This window comes from Ciconia boyciana, chromosome 1 (assembly GCF_034638445.1).
Source record: "Ciconia boyciana chromosome 1, ASM3463844v1, whole genome shotgun sequence".
Lineage (NCBI taxonomy): Eukaryota > Metazoa > Chordata > Aves > Ciconiiformes > Ciconiidae > Ciconia > Ciconia boyciana.
Window position 1 is genome coordinate 50360020 of NC_132934.1, and position 17387 is coordinate 50377406.

At 39.3% G+C, this 17387-nt stretch overlaps 1 long non-coding RNA gene across 3 annotated transcripts in view; it reads left to right on the forward strand.

Moving 5' to 3' along the window:
* Positions 1–5420, forward strand: part of LOC140653260 (uncharacterized) — a 40120-nt gene extending 34700 nt beyond the window's left edge. For 2 of the 3 annotated variants that reach the window (XR_012043066.1, XR_012043068.1), the window contains exon 6: positions 4340–5420. This is a non-coding gene — a long non-coding RNA (uncharacterized lncRNA). The remainder of the gene's footprint in view (positions 1–4339) is intronic. The other variant, XR_012043067.1, reaches the window with a different exon arrangement.
* Positions 5421–17387: the final 11967 nt, after the last annotated feature.

Consider the following 17387-nt stretch of genomic DNA (forward strand, 5'->3'; position numbering starts at 1 on the left):
AAATTAGGAAACTTAAGGGAAGGATCACAGAGAAAGAATGGGTTAGTGTGTGATGTCCATGTGTATTACATATGAGAGGTTCTCCTAGCGTAACCAACACTCGTTTTCCAGGCAGCCAAGTGCTTCACATTACAAAAATGCACTATTCAGCACTTGGAATTAGCCAGGCAAACTGAGTTTTCTTATGCTGGGTGTCTGCCACAATCTGGGGGGTTTCTTCTTGTCTTCAAATGGTTTCACTGTTTTTGTGAGAGTTGTTCATTTTGCCTTCTGTTTAAAAATCCATCCATACTTGACCATGCTATAAACCAGCTAAAATTGTCTACTTTATCTCCTGAGCCCTTCCAGACATTAAAACTAAGGTATGTGGGGGCGTTAAACATATTTCTTGTTCTCTCTTCTTTGCCCTGTAACCAATGCTCATGGGAAGAAAGCCATTTGAGTTGGACGGCACAGAGATCTGATCTAAACTAATTGGGGAGAAGAACATGAGATAAAGAAGTTGAGACTAGACGTTGTTGGTGCTGCAAAGAAAGGCTGGTTTTCAAGGCTGGCATTTGCTGAGAAGGGAAAGGCAGACCGGTAATTGGGGAGGAAAGTAAGTAGTACTGGGAATCAGCGATGAAGAGAAACGTATCACACGGATCAGCACTTGGTGGAAAACGAAGGTGAACATATGCTTAAAATTGGTAAAGTAATGCCTGATGCCACTGAATTAAGGTGTCTCATATTTCCTTAACCCTTGTCAGCTTGAAATTGTACTGTTAATGTCCTTTCAAGGCAGTTAAGTGAGTATAGCCCTACACACACACACACACTTTACAAGAGCCATGTTTTGGTTTTCACGCATATATATGTGCATTGCATCTTAACTGTGCACTTCCATCAGTCGAGCTGTAAGACATGGAGTGATCTTCACTACTATATCACACAGCTGAGAGTAAAGAAAATACTCTTAAGTGTTAGCAGTGGTAAGAGCACTACAGAATAGTACTTTAATAGAAGCATCCCTTCTTTTTCCATTGTACTTTTCTGTAGAAAGCTGGTAATACCTACAAAAGTTTAATATAATTAAAAAATGCTATTAAAAATTAAATAATTAGCAGTACAATTTGAAAAGAAACCTAAATGATTTAAAAAGAAGAGGGAAATAAATATCATAGCAGTCTTTCAATAAGCTCAAATAAAATACAATGACTAATACAGATACAAATGTCATGAACTTTTCTGGCTACAGAAATCCATAAGCAGCTCAGAAGCAGTTGATGTAATGTGTTTGGTTCGTTCATGTTAATAAAGACCTCATTTGTTTTACTACTAGGATTTTTTTCATCGGCTCAAATATGCCATTTGTTTTGACTTTTTTTCACATGCTTTAATTGCCAAAGGGTATCTCAAATGTTCCATTCTTCCAGAACAAAGTCTTTAGAAATAAATTCTCAGTTCTTTCAATGACAGCATTTGAAAAATCTGGGTACACTGGGACAGGAAAGTTTAAAACCTAAGACCTCACTATGCTTCTTTCACCTGAATTCAGTCATCTGTCACATATGAGGAGGGAGTCCTGAATTCACAGAGTTGAAAAAAGGCCAGTTTGAGAAACTCTGGCTTACTGGCCTACTTTCAGATAGTATCTTCTCAAAAATAGCTTTAATCCATTTGTTTAGTGCATTATCCTTGAAATAAAGAGCTGAAGAATAAGTAATCCATTTCTGTACAAAAATACTTAATGTTCCTGTAGCTTTCCCTACAATAGTCAATCACTTTAATCTTTTGCCACTGTTCCCCTAGTGTTTATTTCATAGTTTGATTCAGATATTGCTGTAGTCTTCGGAATTCACCAATAAAAAACCTTATTTAAAGAAGCACATTTTCCTGTGCTGGATACTCACAGCGCTGAATAACCCCTTCGGTTTCAAGGTGGACTGAACTTCTTCCACAGCCTTTTCTAGCCGAAACCTCGAATGGTTTCTCACAAAACCACTGGTGACCCGCTGGTTCAAACACAGGGCTAGCAAACTCTACCTGGCTTGTGATAACTGCCTCACTGTTGTTTGCTTTTCCTGATGACATCACTGATAAAAGAATTTTGACTTGTTTTAAAACACGTACAAGACCCTTTTTGTAAAAGTAATCCACGTTCTCTGCCTAGCTCTCCTGTACAGCCTTCCGGTGGAAATGTCAGGCAAGAGTCATCTACAGGTCCCACTTCCAACTCTGCTGTGGGTTTCCTGATGCCTCTGGGTTGAGCCCTTTACGCTGTTTGGTACTCACTGTTTTATCTGGAGAATGGAAAGAGTATTCTATCTTTCCCCTTGCCTCTTGACTCTTTTGTCTTCTCTGGTTATACTGAGGGCTCTTTGTAGCAGAGATCACGCGTAAAAGATGTCTGAGATCACCTCTTGTAAATGTTTTGGATTTTAGCTCTGGTCTCTGTTGTGGTTTTTAGCGATTTAGGGCTGGAAATGTCAGCTTTAGCTTTTCTGAATCAAAACATAAAGTGCTGAGCTCAGAGGTGCTAGATATCATCAGTACCAAGAAAATACTTCCAGATAGCAAATGGTTCAGTCACTGTGAGCTAAAAGTGTATTGTACAGCAATCCCATCCTTCTCTTTGAAGAAATCAATATGTCTGTGCTTCCTGCCCTAGTGACATTTTTTTGTCTTTTTCATATTGAGCCTCAAGTATATGAAATATGAACAATATCTTTCTCAGTCTTGAAAGGTCTTTTAATACATCCAGAGACAAAAATCATATTATTCACAGCGGCCTTGGTGCTTGTTAGTGTGCGGAAAAAATCTGTATAATTCCAGCTACCAGCACTACTGCAAGAAAATAAGAGAAAGGCAATGTTGTGTATGAATCATATTGAATTGCAAACTGCTTTCTCAGCAATCAGAGCTGTACACTGATGCAAATCAGATGCTTACATAATGCTGTTATGCAAGGAGGGTGACAAGAGCTGCAGTGATTAAGATACTCTTTGTGTGTTCATACTGTGTTGTCCTTTCACTTCAGAAAAAACACTGACAAATTAACTGCTTGAAATGGGCCATTCTAAAGCGACTTAGAGTCAAACACATCTCTGTACGGTGCAGCCTTTTCACCTAATTCTTTTTTTGGTTTGTTGGTTTTTTTTCCCCCGAGGTGCTTCGAGGAGCACAGCAAGATGAACAGCCCCTTTTCCATGCTGTATCCTGGGACAGCGCTCTCATCTCAGATGCACATGCATGTGCTGTGCAGAGTGGCACATGGCTAAGATTAGGATATGGTCTTTAGCTGACATACTGATGAAAAGGCAGCTTCTAATTTAAGGCATGTGCTCTGCATCACTACACATCCTGACTAATACAAATTATAGCATTGGTCTATGGTCTTGCAGTAGCTGTTTTGCAATAGAGCCGTGTCAGGAATCAGATTAGAATCTAGTCTTTATTCTTTTAGTTAGTTAATATCAAAATAAGCATATCTATACTAAACGCATCTAATACTGGTTTAAATGTCTAAAGAGATTTTTTTCCCTCTTATTTGTCTTCCTCCACCATTATCCCTTTGCAAAGTTCTCTGGCAGATGAGTCAAAAAGCTTTTGTAAAGACTGATAAATAGTAGAGTCTTTGTTGAAAATCAATTTATTTAGAACTGATAAATATGATATCCTAATGGAAACTGTATTTGTGGAATTTTGTGTGTCTGTATCCAACTACAGTATAAAAATGCAGTGTGAATTTTTTACATTTCAGATATTCAGTGGTATCAATGAACTGCCTGTGCAGAGTCAAAAGACCAAGGATTGATGACAGACATGGTAGAACTACTGTAACCAACTAATTAGAGATATAAAGATATCCCCTAGTAACTCTTTTTCCTTTCTAGATGACATGCATAAGCATCAAAGCTAGCTCAAACGGCCTTAATCATTTTGAACTGATGATTTTCTCCATGTTTCTTGGATTAATCTTACCATAGTATAAGATAAAGCAAGTAACATTTCATGCAGAATGAATTCAGATAAAGTTACTAGGGAATTGGAATAAAAGCTTATTTGCAGCTGTGTGATAATAGCAGAGACAAAACGGAATATACTGAGTTTGGGGAAAAAAGGCTGACAATATTTTTATGCTAAAAAGGATGTTTGTAAGGATATTAATCTGTAGATATTTTTTTAAGTTCCTTTAGCATACCCCTTTCAAATAAAATATTTTTACAGCAATGTGAAATTGCTGTGCAAATAGTATAGCTAAGGGCAAGTCACAAGCAAGGCAAAATGTGAGATGGTAAAGAAGAAAACATCAGTAATTTGGATGATCTCCTTTTCCCTCCTCCATGTTTCTCCTCAGGTCACCAAAAACAAGAGTAGAGAGTCCTTTTGCTGATGAATGAAGCACTGGTAGCTGCACCAAGCCAGGAAAGGAAACAGAAGGAAGAAGACAAAAGGGAAAACAACAGTTGAAAGAGTACCAGATATATTTGTCCAAAAGTTTATATTATCCATATGGCGATGGTACAGTATTGTTATTATTTGCATCATACTTGTAGGTTTCAGCTGAGATCCTGCTGTGTTGGCTGTTATAAAAGCACATAGAGATGAGAATCTGTATGTAAAATATTCTGAGCATTTGTGACAAAGAGGGTTCGGAAGAAAAGCAGGTGCCTAACATACCTTAGATTATGTTTTTGATTGTGGTACTGATCTGGTTTTGATTGTGGTCTGACTGCTGGCCAGAAAAAATATTTTTTAAATGTCTACTTTTATATAAAATGGTTCAACTTATGTCAGAATTCAGATCTATGGTAGAACCAGAAATAGAGCCGGGTCATGTGGGAAACTTTATTTCCTTATCCTGAGGTTAACTTATTATATATAATGTAGTGATAAATTAGATGAATGAAATCCTCTTCCACCTCCCTTTGTTGTAACTATTTGGTGACATTAATTGTATTTCCACATTATCTGACCTTCCATATTTATTCCGGTATAGTAACACTTTTCCCAGAGAATTTAATCTCTGACCCACAGGACAGCTCTGTGTAAAATATTGAAAAAATCACTATTAAGAAAAGGCAAATAAAAAGAACTTGGTACCAGTTGTCTGATCTTACCTCAAATGCATCCTCTAACTCATAATGCCATAAATTAAAAAAAATCACTGATGTGAATTACATTATGTCTTTCAAGCCTGCTGCTATTATAAGTGAAACTTGGATGGAAGACAGTCAAAATCAAAAGAAGTAAAGATATTCCACCCTTCTGTGGGGTTCTACTACAATCACAGATCCAAGTGAATTAGCGCATTTTAATGTAGCATTTGTCTCTTTTTGTATTTAATAAAATATGAAAAATAGATTTGCTTTGTTACGTGAAATAGGCAACGTTCAATAGTGGGGTACATCTTAACTTAAGGTACTATTGTGTGTAGCTGTTCTTTTGGCATGCTATTGCCAGATGTTATAAATATTTTCATGTCCAGAGCGGGGATGAAAACTCAGTCCCTGACTACCTGGAATATATTGGAAAATGAGTAAACATAAAAGGTTTCTGTGTACATTGTCAGGAAATGGGAGGTAATAAAGTAGCAAGGGCATGGCAGAAATGCTATTTCTGTATTCCCTTTGCAAGGCTGCTTTCCTTCTGATGGGGAAAAGAGAGGTTGCCCTGAGAGGAGCCCAACCTCAAAGACTGGAGTGGAGCTCTGCTGTCTTACAGAGCCAGACGAGCCAAATGCACAGTGTGAGCTCCTGCTTCAGAAACAGAAAGGGTATTTGGTACACTGATAGGCACCAAACTTAAGTCCTATCTGTAGTCACTTATTCAAGCTGGGTATCTCAGATGGAGCTGAGCTGTGGGCAGGAGAGGAGATGTCATGACTAAAGCTTTTGACACTTGGTTCTTAAGGAAATTCCTGATTTTTCCACTCCTTTTGCTTTCCATTTGGAAAATCAAGATGCAATATTTTGCTTGGGATTTCACATTGCCAGGTCAAATCAAACACACAAAAAAGCTTTTGCTTTAAATTCAGTCTGCTTCAGTATTGGGCTTTGTGAGCCAGGGGGTTACCACACAAACTAGGGTTAAGGAAGACATTTTGCAGTGATCTCTGGCAATGATACTTCCTGAGCTTATTTGTTTGGAGACGAAACCCTATCATGCATGTATTTTGTCGTGACACTGCTGTCAGTGATATAGCAGTGATTAGCAAGAGGTTTTCTCTGTTTTTCAGGAAAATTTTTACCCTAAAAATGGATTATTTTTTTCTCTATTTTCCTCACAACTTTAAGAATGTCGTAAAATGGGGTTTTTAATGTGCTTTTCCGTTCTTATTAAACTCTCTGTTCCCAAAATGAGTCTATAACAAGAGTCGCTACTGTTGCAGTGTTGCTATAGCTCATTATCCACAGACAGAAATGAGAACTGACTGTGGCACAAGATGAATCCATTCCCATCCCAGCACCTCCAACTGTAACATGAATGGAAGACGGCAGCATGTTTGCTCATTCAGGCTGTGACAGGAATGAGAAATGGGACAAGGGCAGCTCTGTTTCCTTCTAGGGGTATACTTTGAAATGTTTTGAGTCCTGAAAATCTCAAACAACAGCTGGCTTGTAGAGCTTTTTCTACTTGCCCAACTTATTAACCAAAATATTAACCAGAGGAAAAACTAAATACACTTTTCTTTTCACTAGGGCTAGATCCTACAAGAAACTGGCAAACTGCTTGTAAAAACACTGAAGGTGACAGTGTACAGAAAAGACACCCAGGACATGGGAGTCATTCAGAAACAATCTGTAAAGCTTCCCCATCTTCTCACCAATGTAATGTTGGCAAAAAGAAGTGTATTGGTCTTGTTCATGATAAGAATAGTGAAAGTTGGATTGAAAAAGAGCCCTTTCTTGGTCCATTGTGTGAACACTGTTGTAAGGATTTTTGTATGTCGGCACCATCCCCAGATCATTAAGTTCCAGTTTGAAAATTTCCCTGAGAGGCCACACCTTTGGAACAAATTTATGTTGCTAATTTATAGTTGCAGCTACTTCTGAAGTGTTGTCCTAGATTTTTTGTTCCTTGGCCATCATCATGGCATATGCCAATACTTGGTGACAGCCCTATTCACATACCTCAGCTCTGTTCCCTTCATATACCGTGTGTTTCTGTGTTGTTCTTTCAAAAGCATTACATAAAATGAGTCGATAAAAAGACATGATAATAAGCATACATGCCTCAGGCTTCATGGTTTTAAAATGTCATGCTTACACAGAGAGCATTGTTTGTTAGAAGTCAGCAGTCTCAGTAAGCCATTACAGCTTTGTTTACTCAAGGGCACACAATAAGCTCTAATTTCAAATCCCAGCCAAACCTTTGCTTAAACCCACAGTATCCCATCAAGCACTCAGGCTGCCATTCACTTCACGGCATTGTTTTGGCACATATTTTCCATAATATAAAGTTGCACCTCATGCTAGCGCAAAACCAAAACCATTTTGTGAATCAAGGGCAGAACTATTTTGTGACTTTGGTCTTCGGTTAATTAGCCTTGAAGTAACGTGTTTCTGTTGCTCTGGATAGAGAGAGCACAGTGAGTGCCGTGCTCTGAGATGCTGCGAGTCACAGTGAGACACTGGAATAGCCACATTATCAGAACTGCAGAGACCGTCCTTGCAACAACACACACTGAAGGACAGGAGAACCTCAGAATTGGTTGTGGGTTGTGGGTGTCAGAATTGTGTGGAATAATTTTGGTAAAGGACTTGTGCACAGAAGGATATTGTCACATCTGGGGGGAAGAGGGGGGATGGAAAGGAAAAACAGAAACCAAGCAATCAAGTTCCTTTGTTTCCTCCCCTTTCGTATTTTCAGGATAAAATACAGCAGCCAGCCGTAAAAAAACAGGTGAGAAAAAGTGCACTTTTGTGCCTTTTTATACTCTGTCTTTTCCAGTCCATGCATGGGATTGTCTCTTCCCTGCCTGTTCTGGTAATTCCTTCAGTCAAGTCAGAAGTCAGCTGGAATTTCAAAAGTTTTGGTGGAAAACATTTTGTGTCATTCACGTAACTGTATTGAAACAGGTTCCAGGACAGTTTTGGCACTCTGGCTTCTAATTGCAGGAACCGTAAAGAGGCATGTGGCAATTAAAAAATTAGCAGAGTTATCTGAACTTTGTGAACCTCAGATGATCTTTAGTTTGGGTTCAGACCGAGTTTTGGGCAAAGGTACCAAGAATTCTTATTTAGTAAGAGCTGGTTTTATGGTCCCTGTAATTTGGACTTTGACTGGAGCTGTTTTTCATTTGCATTATGCTAGATGTGTATATTAAATAAATATAATTCAGGTTATGAATTTTGGCAACCTTGATCATGGCTTACATTTGAAGGTAATTTGTAGTTTCACATTTTCATAACTACATTTTAATTTTGTTAACTGCTAGAGGAATTATTTAGGGGTTTTTTTTTCCCCTTAATTTTATTAAGCTGCAAAAAGAATTCTTTTCCTTCCCTCTAAGAAAATTGGAAAAGCAGGGAAAAGTCTGTTCTCATACTCAGCTGGATTCTGTAGTGAGAGAAGTGGTTATGGGACTGCCCACGGTGCTCCTTGAGGACATGACAGCTGGTCGCTTAAATCATGGATGACCTCCTTCTTGGGGAAGCTTCACAATTATGTTTTAGGAGCACGTTTGCCTACAGTTGTGTTTTAGGAGCACATCTTTGCCTGTTTTGGCAAGCCTCTTGGTTTCTTGCTTCACTTTTGTATCTCTGGTACAAGTTTTCCCTCTTAGTAGCTTCTTTTCAGCATTGAGTGTAACAGAGTATCTTGTAAAGCTTTTGCCATTTTCAAGCAACACAGAATCGAGCAGGTAGTAGGGAACCCTATGCCAAAGCAATTTCACAGGGCAGTAGCGAGTGGCACAGTGACCACCTTTCCTCCTAACCCACTGGGCATGCTGCAGGTGCTCCTGTGCATAGTCTATGTCTTTCCGCATGTTATCGCCTTATTTTCTCTGGAAGACTGTTATTTGCCCCCTTTATTCCTGCCCAGCTCCTGGCCTCTTTTTCTGGACTGTGATTGAAGCTGAGCCACATTTAGTGATGCAGTAATTTCCCTACACTCTTTTTTGATTAGAAATCATGGTATTGGCTGTGCTGTTTGCTGAGTCTCATTGCCATTTCTATCTTCTTTTTTTACCCCCATTTTGTCTTTTTTACTTGTGTTCTCACTAGAAGTCCCAGATAATACTGGGATCCCTGTGCAGTGGTGTGGGTCTTCAAATACCCAGTTGGAGTGGCACCCTTCCCCACTGAGCTTAGAATTTCACGCCCATTTTGTAGTGCTGTTGAGTTTGGCTTTGTGCACATACATAAGCATAGCAAGAAACATTGCCTGCCCAAGAAGCATACAGTGCAAGCAGATGTACGAAACAGAAGAAACACAGAAGGAGATAAGCAAATGAAGTGGCTCACTCCATTGCAGAAAATAGTAGTATTTATTCCTTTATTTTCCTGTTTTGAGATATTTCCATTTAATTCCTTCCTTTCAGTATCTTAAACTGAGTTTGGAGTCTACGTCAGGGGATGCTGAATTGTAGGATAGAAACCACTAATGGTACTTAAAGATTATTCAACTTTCTTCCACGAACATGTATGGCTGAGAACTGGTCTTTTGTTGCCACCAAGACCTATTATATTAAATGGCAAAGTAGTTGAGCAAGGTATCAGTATCTGGTATACGAACAAACAGCTTCTCCAGACTGGGCAATCAAAAAGCTCAGATAGTATGTTTCCAAGCTACTGCAGAAGCTGTTCCTCTTTTTAAATGAGGATATCCTACCAAATACGACCAAAAGCCAAGGCAATGTGATATCCTGACAGTGATGGGGTCCATAGCGGCTGCCTGCAGAAAAACAGGGCAAGAGAGAACTTGCCTCCTGCCATGGAGTGCTCTCCCAGCCCCAGCGGTTTGCAGCCCAAGAGCTTTCTGTGTCTTTGTATTCCATGGCTTGCCACTGCCAACTAAATGGCCAGACATTACTGCGGTGGATTTAGATAGAGAACATGGAGCTGAATTTAACTGCCCATGCAGTAGAGCTGGGCAAACGGTTCATGGGAACACTTGCTTCAGTGCAAAGTTGGCCAGCATAGGCAAACTTCTCAGTGAAAGCCCTCCTGGGCATAAGCCATGGCACTCAGTATCATGTCCTCTTCCCTTCATGAGGGAAAGGCTTTTGGAAAGCCACCCCACTTCCAGTCACTTCCAGTCAGGCAAGCACCAGGAGTTGATCTGTGTGACACGTTTGAAGATCCCCTCTCTCCTTGAGCACACCCGTAGCAGTACTCTGTTCTTGGAAGCTGATCACGGATAGCCAGCGAGGAGGGTGTGCTGAGGACAGTGCATCTCATTCCTCTGCCATCAGTAAGAGAGGACCGTGCTTGCTCCTTTGGAGGTGGCGGGTGACCTCGCAGTCTCTTCTTGAGCTAGACTGTTTTATGAGCATCACAGAACACAAGTGCAGTGTCTTATACATCAGAGTGTGAAAACAAACACGAGTTGCATTTAATGCACGCTGTGGTTCACCATCTTTTGAAACGTTATTGCTTTGCTCACTGAATTGCTGGCAGATGTAATGTTAATCTGTCTATTTTAGGAAGAACACTGAGGACAAGAAAAGGTTAAAAAAGACTAAATCAGTGCAATGCTGGGCTGATCTTGAATCTTTCCATAAAACACAAACCTAATTCCTCTACCTGGTAGGGGGACCAAAGCATGGCTGTGTGTCACAGCTCACTGGGTGTGACATTCTGAAAAAAGCATCTGCTCCGCTCCTGGCAATGATTTTCAAAAACAATTTGCACTTTATCTCTGTGACACCAAGAGATCACACATCAGCCAACACAGTCAGGTATCAGGAACGATCAATGGCTGGCTTACCTCCCAAGGTCTGTCCCCAAGTTTTATTACTGCTGACAGTGGAGCCAGCGGTTAAAGGGCAGCGTGAGATGACCAATTGGTAGATAACACTAGGTTTTGCACACTAGCTGAGCCTACTGGGGCATGGTTTCCTTTAGAGTGATGATAGAATCAAAGAACTTCCAGCATAAACTTGCAAAGAGGTTACCCAGTTTTGTCTGCCATCTGAAGCCCCACAAATGTTTTATTAAACAGCAGGATAAAAGATAGCAACAATAAGAATATCAAAACCAATAGCTATATACAAAATATAGCAAGAAGCAGTGTCTCAAGAAAACCGTGCTTTTTAGCAACGAGAAGCAAAAACCCAAGATAAACACATGAAGTGGGTATAAGACATGTGGTACTGGGATATAGTACCACATTTTCCATCCTCTTTAGGGAAGGCCACACATATTGTCTGTGAATGGGAAGCAGCTGGGAAGTAATCTTTATCAGCCTGAAACATATACTGGCAATCTTCGGAGCAAGCTATATTTTGCAAATTACACTACTTGCACTGCCAAGTGGAAAGACGTTTAATGTGAAGAGTTCAATAATGAAAGGATTTTAAAATAAAAATAAAGGATCCATTCTTAGCTCATTATTCTCTGATATGGGAACAAAAATACTTGTTAAGGATAGTTGAATACTATCCCTACTCAAAAAACTCTAGCTGAGTGGCCTTATGTGGTCCTATTGAAACCAGCAGTAAATCCACTGACTTATGTCATTTCTCTGCATAGTCTTCCATCAGCTCATCTGAGTATGAAATTCTGTCAAAAGTTCTATTATTTCAACCATTTCTTCATAATTTACTGCATTTTGTAACTCTCCATAACTTGCGCTCATCTTTGCTTCCCACTTGTTCTCTAGGTCTCATGGTCTTTTTGCTTCTAAAGATTTAAAATTATTCTGGAGTCCTAATCCTAAATAACCCTGAGCATTAGTGGGGAAAGAAGACTCTTTCAAATATTAGTACAAACTTATTCAGTCCCTTGCTGGCCATGACTTGAGAGCCCATTTTAGTCCCATGTTTTAAATGGATGAATGATGTGTGTGTGAATTAGCAGCGCTTTAGTGTTGGCTCGTTATTACAAATCAGATTAAGAATGTGCACCCAGGATGAATAAATAAGAGGAAGTGCTACAAAATCACTCAGCTTTTTAAAAATACCTTGGACCATGGTGCTATATTTTCAATAAACTCTTTCCAGTTTGATGTGAGTCGTGTCATTTGGAGTTCAAGGAGAAAGATGCCTCTGCATAACAGTGCAGCTGCTTTTCCTAAATATTGAAATGTGAAGGATCTAAGGTGAAAGTGTCTGTCACTCTTCTCTCCACAAGCCCATTAGTTGTTTATCATAACATGGCTTTAGCAGGAATGGCTTTAAAATAATGCTTGCAAACACACAAATAAAGGATGGCCGTGACTGCAGGTGGCAGAGCCTTTGTCAAAGAGGAGTCCAGGCAAGCTTTGTGCCTTGCCTGTGGTATTACCCAAAGCTGGGCAATCTGAAGGGGATGTGGAATTGTTATGGGGTGTTTGTGAAGGGCTGGGAACAGAGCTAGGGAGCACCTCAGTCCAGTACTGATAGACATCCAATATTGAATGGAAAGTATGTCGTCGTCCTCTCCCTGCCCGTATCAACTTTGTGCTTCTAATTTTGCACAGTATTTTTAATTTCTCGTCTTCTTTTCCCCATAATTATTGCATTCCCTGTCTTCTGCTTTCCATCCTGTTAGCCTTAGATTTGACAGGAAACTTCTGGTGATATCTGAATATGAGTCAGAACCCATCCAGAAACACAGCTTACTTACCATATTGATAGCCTTGGGCTTTTGCTGAGTTCTTACTACCCATTGTATAGAGCCATTTTTAAAACACAGTGTGGCTTTAAACAAATATTAGATCTAAAATCTAGGTCACCATTCTTACTGAAGGGCAAATAAGAGGTTTGCTCATTTCCTAGTGAAAAATCATTTTTACTGGTTGACTTGATAATTTGAAAAGGAAAATAATTTAAAATAGCAATAGTGTAGATAATTATGCAGTTTGAGTTCAGGAGTGGTTTCTCAGCATTAGGCAGAGTATTGTTTAAATGCTATGGATGACAATGATTAAGGCAAATAATTGATACCCTCTTTAGAGTGCTGCATCTGTAGCCCAGTATTCTCCCAGGATACAGTCAGGTGCATACTAATGAGGAATTACTAATGGTTGGTGGGGTTTTTAAGTGTATGGAAACTGTGAAGGCAGGACTGGGTGCAGAAAATAATATTTTGAGCAGTCTATAACTGTTTTGAATCATCAAACATGTTTGGTTTTACATAAACTGAAATTTCCTGGGAGACACTGGGTGTCAATAATTTTTCATCGCTTTGGTGAATGGTTGGATTTTCAGCCTTCTTTGTTTGTTTGGCATTTGTGTAATACTCAACCAATCCTTCATTACTTGGTACCCAGTCTTTTGCATGTACACACATATGGAAAAATAGATATACTTTTATGTACATATTTGTTCATACTAGTAATACACATGGATATTTAAACTCTTTACCACACATGCTAATGTTACAAGATGGCTTCACATACAGGAAACTACTTCCTGGAATTTCTGGTTTTAAAATAAATAAAACAAGTTTCTTTGAACAATGTGTCATTGCTGTTGTTATGCACGTGTAAAGGACCAACCCAATGGTAAGCAGGTCAGAAATGTTGAGGTAGATCTATTGCTGAACAGCATCAAGGTCTTCCACCCTAAAACCATTAAAGAACACTGTAGGAGCTCCAAGAGGGTCAAAAAGTATCATTCTTTACAGCACTGAAGGTGACAATGATGGTTGAAATAGAAATTTCACTATGCAAAGATCAGTGCAACGTGCTCTTTTAGAACAGCATAATTGGAAAGAACCCCAAAGCTGTTTTAAACTCATTCCAAATATCTTCTGGATGCCCTTGAGAATGAAAGAGCAGAAACTGGGTAGGAATTCACATGTTGGAGAGAAATTTAAAAAAACAAATGAAGCCATGGCCTAGTTGAAATTCAGGCTAGTATATCAGAAGCTGCCTTTAGGTCCCTGCATGCAGTCTCCTAGCACTCAATTTTGTTGTTGCCTAGGAGAAACTGGGGGTCAATCTGTGCCCTCAGAATGGGCATCTCAAAGGGAAATTAGTACCTGCTTTGCAGAGGCCACAAATGTAAAGTTTGCAAAATGCTCAGTGGAGTTCAATCTGGCCAACAACCTGTCAGAGGAAGAAATGTAAACAGGGATGAAAAGATCTCTGGTGCTGAATTCACATTTTAATTAACTCTGCAGAACAACAGTGACTCTAAAAAAGAATACAACTTTGTACTACCTCTTATAATGCCCTCTATTTTTATATATATATATTTTTATATTTTTTTTAAGTTTTATTGGTGGGATTAAAATTCACACAAATGCTCAAAGCTTCCATAGATTCCCATCCCAGAAGTGAGGAGCCTGTGCTCAAAGCATTTGGAGCAAAGAGCTTCATTCCACTATACCTTGAATGATGTCTCCATGGCCAGGAAAGTTAGAATTCATCACACAGCCCTTGAAGGCTATCTGTCAGAAGTCTAGAGTCCCTTTATAGTTGAAGGAAAGAAAAAGACATTTCTAGGACATGATTTCTATCATCCCAAAGTAGATAGGTCAGATTAATCATTCCCTAAGAGTACCCATTTCTCTCAATTTTCTATAAAAAGAGCTCAGAAAGGAGAAAACTGAATCATAGATACTGAAGCTTTCGTGAGATCAGTCTTACCCAGACTGTTTTGGCATGTCACATAGCTTCAGTGGGAACACGTGTAAGTATATCCAAGGGGAGTTTTAGGATAACAGCACTGAAGATAGCAATGTGCTGAGGTACTAAGTTAATAAAGTTATTAACAGACTTATGAATACAATTAATGAATGATTAGCTTGAAATTAATAGCCTGAATATATCTCTAACTCATGATGTAGCCTAAGACATTTTAACTGAAAGGTCAAGATTCTTATTTTCAGTTACTTTCACAAATGAGAATACTTGGGTATGAGGAAAATTAACAGTATTTTTTAGTGTTGACACTGATGAAATTGAAAACTGAAAAATGGAGAAGTAGAGAAAATAGCAACTCAGCTTTCATAATTGTTTCCCTCAGTTTGAATTCACTGTGATGGTGTAAAAATTAGTTAAAAGTGTTAAGAAAAAGAAAAAAGACAAAAGGAGAAAACCTGTTTTTGACTACAAAACTGAGGGGCTTTTTCCATTTATATCTGTAAGGTCTATTTTTGCAGGTAAAATTAATATGAAGATGTCTCCATTCTTTGGGGTTCCCTCTGTACAAAGTGTGTGAATTTAGGCTGTAACTTTCACAGGAACCTCTTCAACCTTTTAATTTTGATTCTTGGATCTAATATTTTGATTCTGAACCACCATGTTGACAGAAACAGACAAATCCAAGCCAAAAAATTAAGCCAGAATGCCTTGCCCAAAGTGGTCTTTTCTCTAAACTAAAACAAAAGTGACACCCCCCTTCTCCCCCAAACAATCATGAATTACAGACAGAAGTGTGACTTTCCTGACTCAGCTTGGCTTGATTTTGGATCCTTCATATTTCCTTAAGCTTTTCATACTTGGATTTCCTTGCTGCTGACAAGAAAGAGAGAAAAAAAATCAAATCATGTTTCCACATAAATTATTCTCCGGAGTCTGTAATGTGAGATTTGTTTAATAAGTTACATAAACAGATACTCAAAGAGTACCTTGTCCACAGATTTTTGGCCTGAACCACTGACAATACTGTTTTCTCTTGATCTTTCTGCTTGAAAAATGTTGAATTCTTGGTTCTGCAGATCTGCACATGTCCAATAACTCCTGTAGTAACAGAGTATAGTTTATTTTTTGTTGTGGGACTTCAAGATTTCATTGAGACTCCCAGTTCTGGGAGGACCTGAGCTATGTCTTGCCCCTTGTGGCATGCCTGCGCTGCTGTCGTGCCACCTGTTGTGCAAGTAGCAAGCCCAGGGCCCGATCCAGGAGGGAGCTGCCTGCATGGCACTGCTCTCCAGCTGGGAGTTCGGTCTGGCCAGTTGTGGGATCACGAGTACATAAGGGTTGTGGTGCAGAGCACATCTCACCCGTAGTCTAGATATTGTCTAATCCTGCTGGATCTTTTACTTTAGGCATGTAGGTGATGTTTTGGATTGTGCTGTAGATCTCTGCATAGAGGATGCAGAGCCACAGAAGATGCTATTCTATTGTGTGAGATGGTGGTTGCCCAAGGCTGTATTTCAGCTGTGCAGTGTGAACAGATATCGGGCTACAATGAATTTCGTATCTCTCAGAGATTTTTTGGTTGTAAAACAATATCTCAGACACTGGCTAGTAAAATTAGTGGACTGTAAATCCCACAGTATAAATCACTTGTGGGAAGTGTTAAAAGACATAGTTGGAAACAACAGTAATTCATCTGAGGTAATTGAATTAGTTCATAAATAAAAGAAAAATGTGTGACCCTTATTGATTTTTTCCTCTTTGAATATAATGGCTGCTGTTTGAAAGGAAAAAAGGGAAGGGAAGGGAAGGGAAGGGAAGGGAAGGGAAGGGAAGGGAAGGGAAGGGAAGGGAAGGGAAGGGAAGGGAAGGGAAGGGAAGGGAAGGGAAGGGAAAAGGAATGGGAAAGGGAAAAAAGGAAAGAAGGAAAGAAGGAAGGGAAGAGGGTTTTTGCAAACTCAAAGCAAGTGGGAGCACCTCACAAGGACAGCAGCAAGGAGCAAGATACTGGTGACCCAGGTATAATATCGGCAGTTTCAGAATTTTCTCACAAGCTTGCTCTGCTGAATGTTTAACAAGGCAGTCCCAACTTAAAGCCACAACTATTCTGTTTTCAGTTAATCAGCACTAGTGAATTCACTCTATTTTAATTACAACATACTTAATTAGCTCTCACTGGGATTGTCTGTGCTGCAAAGTAGGTGCACTTTGAGCTGTGCCATGCTATTCTGTTTGCTGATTTTGAAACCTCTTGGAGCATATCAAAGCACCATGGGCATCCAGATTTCCTGCTAGAGGACACTGAGATGAATGGGGATATACTGCAGCCAGAATTCACATAGAGAATTATAGAGATCCACACATTGCCCTGTGGTATAAGCACAGTACTGTATCATGTGAAATAAACAATTTTCATTATGCTTTTGCTCATTTTTCCAACATTTTAGATACAATTTAGATACTGAGTGCGTACACTCAGTAATAAGATGAGAAAATTAAAATTATGCAATTATTGTTGGAAGTCACTCCATTCTGCAACTGGAATTTGGAGAAACATGCATGTTTGTGTGTATATTCAAAATATAATATCATCAGACTACTTGCTTTAAGTTAAGCTGATATGACAACCTATCCTGTTGGAAATAGTCTGTAATCTGAATTACCTCTTG